Source organism: Agelaius tricolor, unplaced genomic scaffold, assembly GCF_023055355.1.
Source record: "Agelaius tricolor isolate 1412-34295 unplaced genomic scaffold, bAgeTri1.0.p SCAF_41, whole genome shotgun sequence".
Taxonomy (NCBI): Eukaryota; Metazoa; Chordata; class Aves; order Passeriformes; family Icteridae; genus Agelaius; species Agelaius tricolor.
Window position 1 is genome coordinate 112,275 of NW_027269301.1, and position 6,000 is coordinate 118,274.

Below are 6,000 nucleotides of genomic sequence, written 5' to 3' on the forward strand. Positions count from 1 at the left end.
TCAAACATCTGCTCCTGGAGAGCTCATCTGGCCAGATGGGAGTCCTGGGGATTCTGATAACAGTCCCTGATGTGCCTCCACGCTAACCTGGCCACTCCTTCTGGCAGCTTTTACACCCCCGACCACGTCTGCACTTGGGCTTTAAAATTAACGAACCTTCGGCACTTCTTGTTTACAGGTTGGTGATAATGGCTAGACACCCAGGAAGGATAAATGCCCTGCCTGGTGCAGCTTTAGGGAAGGAATGTGTGATTGCACGGCATAAATTCACAGGAAAAAATAGATTTTAAGTCCGTTCAAAGATGCAGCTGAGGCTTACAATTTGTAACCACCCCATGAGTACTAATTAAACTGAGCTCTGCAGACCTGCACCACAAGAAACATCAGTTCTCCTAAGTGGAGAGGCTAAAGGAGGAGTTTAGTCCTGTGGTATAGATTAATAATGCAACAGTTGGCTCTCACAATTAAGAGATAGATGTTATGTGGATGTTAAAGTGTGCAGTGATGTTATTGTCATGTGTCCTTCTAGAGTGCTTTTTCCCCTCTCCCCTGTGGAGTGCTCAGGGCATTTGGAGAGGGCAGGCTTACTACCAAGAGGCAACAACACCTGACCTCCAATCAAGATGTAAGAAAGTGATCTCCACCAATGGACAGCAGAGAAGGAGTGGACTGACAAAACTTTGGGTATAAAAGGCAGAACATCCATTTTGTGGATGAGCACGTGTCAGACACTCCCAGCGCTGTGATTTTTTCCTTATTCAGTTTTTTGTTGTATCTTTGATAAAGTTTAATAAACCTCTTAGCATTATGAGAGTGGTTTCTCACATCCTGGAAAATATTCAAACAAAAATCCGATCGAGCGTGAAAAAGAAGACGCTGGAAATAGAAACAGGTGGCTAATGTTGAGTAGTAAATCATAAATAATAAAATATCAATAATAAAAAATAAATTATAAAATAGTAAATAAAAAATAATAAAACCAGGCACTGTTTGAAGGTCTGGCCTCACAGGGAGAATTTGCTTAACCCAGTTAATTGTTTTCAGAAAAAAATGGCAAAGATTATGGAATCTGCAGCATTTTCATACTTGTCTAGGGGACACACACACATCAAACTTCTTGTGGTCCTAATCATCTTAGTTGTCCTAATTACTTCTGAAAGGGATAGCATTTATCTCATTAATAAATTTATGCCAACAGCAGATAGGGAAGACACTCTGACAAACCAGCTCTTAATAATTCTCAAATGCATCTTTAAGAGTATTGTGTGAACATCCATCTCTCCAGATGGCAAAAGAAACTCATAATCACGGGACAAATCTAATCCTAATAAGCAGGAAATTGTGGGAGCTTCCCACATCTGTTTTCCTCTGATTAGATTAGCAGTGGTGTCATATCTGCTGTCATGCTGTTGCACACTGACCTTCAGCAACTTAGCAGAGCTGTTATTTTTTGCTTTTAAACACCAAGGAAAGCTTTTTGAAAGCTGCCTTTCTTGGTGAGCATCAACATGTTATGTAAGGATGGATTGCTGTAGGAAGTGATAGAATTGTGTGTTCCCAAGGGGGATTGGGGGTCCCAGCTGCCAATACCTTCACAGGATCCATTGGTCAGGACTCTACAAGTCAACAGAAGCTCTTGGGAATCTTTATTACAATTTGGTGCTGGCGTTTCCAGAATCCAGGGGTAAATTTCTGCTGTGTGTGCAACTGGGTTGGGAAAATCACTTCCCACTGACAGCTGACCTGACTTATTCTGCCAGGTAAAATTCTCTGTGCCAGGCAAAACTCCCTGTGCCAGGCTGATGCACTGGGATGGCATCTGGAATACAGGCAATAAGGATTCAAGTGGGCAATATTTAAATTTAAGTTGCCAGACAAACTTAAGCTAAGTTGTGGAAGATCAGGAGTTTCATCCTGGAGATCTGCAGGATCTCAGCTGCCTTCAGAGCCTTCCAAGTTCCCTTCAAGTCAGAGACGTAAATGCCAATTTTCTTGCTCCAGAATGTTTTGCTGCTCATTGTAATCACATTTCAGGTTTTGGCTGATTTCTCCTACCACAGCTATTGGGAGACTGAGCAAGTGTCTGGACTTTATCACTCAACACTATTTTATACTGGGAGAAAGTCAGGTCCTCAAAGCTTTAATTTTAACTAATATTATTATGGACCCAGCTTTCTGTTTACCACATCATGAAACATCACCTGTAGCAGTTTTTGAAAGATGGGCAAATTCAGTGAAGGTTTTCCTTTGCTCTGCCTTTAAAAACAGAGGCTTTGCTGGCTGAGAAGAGCATGAACAGCACCAGCATTTATTCCCCCTTCTGTTCCAAGGGTGGAGCACAGAGACAAAGAACTTCCCTTTCTCCAAGAAAAGGACGGGGCTTTTATTTGTTTTAAAACAAAATTCTCCATTGCAAGGGTGGCTCTTGCCTTCGCTGGCAGATCCCTGTCCTTCAAACCAAGACAACGTGAATGGGTAAGTATTAAACACCGATTTGTCACCCTGCTCTTCTAAGTTCTTCCAAGCCTTCTGATGTTCTCATTCTTGTAACAAACTTTCTCACACACTCTCTGTAAATAACTCATTGGTTTGCATTCTTTTCTGGAGGAGGAGAAATCTGATGGACTGTCGCTTTGCCCAGTGTCATTGGAGAGGTGGCACTGTCACCCTCCAATCCACAGCCACTTTTGGAAATCTATAAATGCTGGGAGTCAGGAAATGAACTTCCCTTCTTCTTACCTTGCAGTTCCAGTGTCCAAGTTGTTTTATTTCGTGTCCCATTGTGACACCTGTTTATGCTTTTGCTGGAGCTCCTAGAGGAGCTCTGGATCACAGCATTGGGCCCTGCAGTGAAATACCTGCAGAAGGCAAAATATTTGTTGCGAGCAGACAGCAGCGCCGAGGCACAGATGGGCTTCTCCCCTCTGGGATCCTCTCCAGGAGTTTCCCCTGAAGCTGTGGCTCACCCCAGAGGAATGAGGCTCTGTTCAGTGCCACGTCCCCCGTCCCAGCATCTGGGAGCTCTGATCTCCTGTCTCCTGAGACTCCCACATTTCGCAGTTTAGAAGCAAAATTCATCACACCCAGCAAATTGTCTTCATTCTCAGCAGCCTGAACCAAAGGGAGCAGGGTTGGGAGAGCAGGGGACAGGCAGGGAAAAGCCACTTCAGACTCCCATTTCCAGGCAAAACCCCTTTTCCAATAAAACCCTTTTAATTCACCCTGCAGCAGAAGAGATGCAGGAGGAGCCTGCTCCACTTGTTTTTACAAGTGGCTTTTGAACAGGAGTCTTTGACACAGTTTTGGAACTCATCAATCCTCTCCCTGTTTATCTATGCTGATAAGCATTATGTTCTGCTTCAGAAATATCTATTTCTGCACTTGGGTTATTTTATTTCCCTATTGTTAAAATGAAAGATTGGCTAAACAATTTCAGTAGTGCCTGTCAAGCACTTCCTTTCTTCTGCAAATCCTCAAGCTCTGATTCTCATCATTAAGTCACTGACAATATAAAGACTTCTTCAAATAATCCATCATCAACAAAGATAAATGCACAGAAATTATACAGAAATTGGCCTGAAGCATCATTGCAGTATAAATAGAATTTTCTGAAGAGTAAATACATCCCTATTCGATACCCGGAGCTCAACACAGACAATAATGACCTGCATTTTAAAAGCCCTCTTGTACCAAATGCTGTGCAAGGATTGAAAAGGTTTTCAGACTTGGAAGACCACATGAAAAAACCTCTCCATCTCCATTGAGCCATCAGCTCCACCAGACAACAGGAACAGCCCAGTTATCAAGAGTCTCTCCCCATGAAAATGCAGATCCAGCTGGAGGTCACCTAACCCCGTCTGTCTGGTGTTGGATGCTCAAAGAGAAATGTGATCAAGGGCAAGCGTGCAGTGATCTGTCACCAGTCTCCAAACAGCCAGAGGGCTGCATTTTGTCAGAGCTGGAAATGGCAAGAGGAACACTGGAATGTGTCCTCCAGGAAATCCCTTAACCTTGTCTGGAATTAATCTGTGTCTTAAATTGATGCGGCATCAACTGCAAAGGCCCCACAGTTTAATCTCTGGTTTTCTTAAACACTATTTCCCTTTTATTTTAAAGCCCATTTCTGATTCCTGAAGTGGTGTGAAAAACAGCATCCCATGGTAGTCACTCCCTTGCTGTCTTCTCCTTTTCCATCTTGATTTTAATTTCTGTCATTTAATCTGAACTGAAAGCTGTGCCTCCAGTCACCCTCTTATCCTCCTTTCCTGCTTTTCTGGGCTCAGGAATACCAAGCAGAGCATGGCATGAGTGGTTGGACCACAGCTTCTGCACTTCCCCAGGCATGGGACAGAGAGTTTGGACTGGTCCAAGCCACATCCTGGACTAAACCTTGGAAATCAACTGGGAGATGACAATTTCTGCAATTAACCAAGTGTAAAAAAAATCAACAATGGTTTATCCAGCTTTTGTACTCCTGTAGATAAATTTCTCCTGCACCTTCTCCATTCTTTCCTCAGTCTGGAGTGGAGCTTGGATGCCACAGAGCTGCCAGGATATTATAATCAGGAAAAAGTCAGGAATAGAAGCACGGTGGTAGACAGATGGCTTAGGCCCTTCCTTCATTTGCTTTTCAAATTAACTAAATGTGTCCAAATGAGACACTTGATAACTGAATACCAGCTCTCCCTTTCCCATGCAGTCCCAACTCTGGAAGAACCTGGGATTTTGCCTTCCAAATGAGACACTTGATAACTGAATACCAGCTCTCCCTTTTCCATGCCTATTTCAGGTCTCTCTTTTCCCTTTCCCAGCTCTGGAAGAACCTGGGATTTTGCCTTCCCATGGATAAATGTGAGCCACAAATGCTCAGTTTATGTTTAGGAAGGGAAAGGTAAAGGATGCCTCTGAACCTGGGGTCACATTTTATGGGAGCTCAAGGCTTTTGAAAGCGGTTCCATGCCATAAATGCCTCTTCTTTGGGATTGTGTCTGAAATCACAGCAGGCAGATGATGCTGGGGGGGTGTGTGTGTTCCACACGAGCAGCCAGCTTTTCAAACAGCACAGGTAGCCCTTGGAAAGCGCAGTGAATCACACCTGGAGAGTGGATTGAGGTGTAAAAGAGACCATCTGAGGAGCTGGGGAGCCGAGTGTAATGTGGTGGCACATCAGGGTGACATAAACAGCTGTGACAGAGCTAAAAATACAGCACAGACCCCGTGAGCGTCAGAGCTGATCTTCCCTTCTCCTCCAAACAACTCCCAAGGTAGGAAAACAACACACCAAGGCAGCGATGTGAGAGGGAAAAACCATCCTCTCTCATTTGCTGGGGTCACTCAGCCTATTTGTGGAACGTTTCCCTCTTGGGAAGGATGAGAGTTTGACAAGAAAGTCTCACAGATTTGTGTGCTTGGCAGAAAGATTTTTGAATGTGGAGTCTGATGAAGGAATAGAGATGGAAGCAAGTTTTGATATGGAAGAAAAGAATTGCTGAGCCAGTCTCACTGGATAACCAAGGAGGCAAAGGGTGTGTGAGTTAGAAGGGGTTTTTATGGCTTAGAGCAAAGGATAAACCCACCCCAAACAAGATGTTTGTACCAAGGAGGAAGCACAGACAAACAAGGCAGCAAATGTGTCAAGCAGAAAAAAGGTGTCAGAATTTTCCACTGCAAGAAAACTGAAAAACAACTTCCAGCTTAAACTGTAATGTACTGACTGTGAGTGATTGTGAATGAATATTCCAACATGAATATGGAAATTATAGCAGTTATGATAGGCTATAGATAATAGTTCAGGTATAGATTGGTTCTACTGTATGAAGACACTCAGCAAAGTAAATAATGCAATGTAACCAAAAGAAAAGTAAATAATGCATTTGTAACCTAAACTAAGGGTGTCCAGGCCTGCCTGCAGCTGGAGCTGGCAGCTGTGGGCACAGCTCTGTCACCCACCACCCTGGACTGCTGTGACATCTTGGATGGAATAAACTGCGTTTTTTTATA